Below are 1,770 nucleotides of genomic sequence, written 5' to 3' on the forward strand. Positions count from 1 at the left end.
GTATTTTCTGTATAGAACAGGAGCGCATTGCCTGTGTCCCCTGGAGGGTAAACGGGTTCGAGGAGCCATTGTGTGTGACGTAACTAGCTAGCTAACAACCTGGCAGTTTGACTCCGACAGCGGACTGTAAAGTGGGAAAATGACCGACAGTGACCTCGACCAAACCGTGTTTTAGCGGATAGGTCTTCACACTTTTTATCAACAGAATAAAAATGATCGGTACCAAGAGCGGATAAATATTTTCTACCATTTAAGAGCAATTTCATATGAAACACTTTTTTTTTTATTGAGCGTGCGCGCAGGGTTGCATTTTATCGCACGAGCGAATGTCAGCTATAGTGATAGCAGCTCGTTTCCTTTAGCTTGGTATCATCTTCTATCATACGTAGCTAGTTAGCTGCAACAATGGATAAAGCCAAATCAATTATCGATAAAAACGGGTCGGGATTGTGTTATGCCAATGGACTGCAAATGGGGTTTCATTCTCAGGCTAGCAAAGGTGGATGCAATGCATACAATTCAAGTGGAAACCGTAGTGGCGGTACTAGCAACGTTGAACACTACCATTATCTGCATACCGATGACGTCGAAGCCAATGGGTCCTCCCCTGCGAAAAGATGCAGGCTACGAAGAAGAGTTGAATCAGTGAAGAAGAAGAGTTGAATCAGTGAAGAAGTGTCGCTGTCAATGGGTTTTGCAGGTGTAGATTTTGCATTTAGTAATTTATGGGTTTACTCATCAAATGACACAATTACAATATGTTACATTAGGCTACATCAGGGGTTTTCAAATATTTTACTCGGTTACCCCCCCCCCCCCCCCAAGCCATTCCATCTATATGAACTATTCCACTGCTTTCACATTCACACCTGGTGCAACTTGTCAACTACTCAGCTAGCACTTAAATAGGTGAGCTAGTTCAGGGCAATAACATTGTGAACCGCCTGGGTGTCCCCGGGGAGATGTTTGAAAACCACTAGTTTACATGGGGTGGGTATAATTTGTGTAACGTTCCAACAATGTGTAATGAAACAGGCAGGGAGCAGGTCTCGAACCCTCGACCTTCTAGCCCGAGGTCCGGCGCGCTATCGACTGTGCCGCAAAAGCATGCTCGAGCGGCAGAGTCGATTTCCGCGCTTATAAACCCAGGGTCGTTACAAATGTATGCAAAGTAGCATGATCAATTCACCTAGCTAGCTGACGAATAGGCATCAACTCACCACGTAGCTTATTCTTAATGTTTGTCAATAGGATACCAGAGTGAGGATAGACATTGTTCGGAATAAACGTGGTGAATGAAACACTTAACCAAATTGCCCACTCCCCGGTATCTTATTCTGCCGCTATACAACTTTGTATGCGTTGCTTGTTGGCAACCTTGATATTAGTTTTTGGAACAGATTCCTGTTGGAACGTTCCACAAATTATACCCACCCGGTTACATGCATGCTGCAGGTAGTTGAATGTAGAGACGTTGCATAAGTCAGTTGGCCATAGCTATGCAAGGAAGATACTGACATCTTGTATAATCATATGTGTTTGCAAGGCAGCCACGGTGTATTGTACAGTATATACTGTAGGCCTATATTTTGTCTATCGCTAGGTAGTTGATGGAATCAAACGGTTTACATCATCAGCTGTAGCCTACATTGTTGGCAGTGTAACCGATGTGAAATGGCTAGCTAGTTAGCGGGGTGCGCACTAATAGCGTTTCAATCGGTGACGTCTCGCTCTGAGACCTTGAAGTAGTTGTTCCCCTTGTTAGGCAAG

This window comes from Salvelinus fontinalis, chromosome 1, assembly GCF_029448725.1.
Source record: "Salvelinus fontinalis isolate EN_2023a chromosome 1, ASM2944872v1, whole genome shotgun sequence".
Lineage (NCBI taxonomy): Eukaryota > Metazoa > Chordata > Actinopteri > Salmoniformes > Salmonidae > Salvelinus > Salvelinus fontinalis.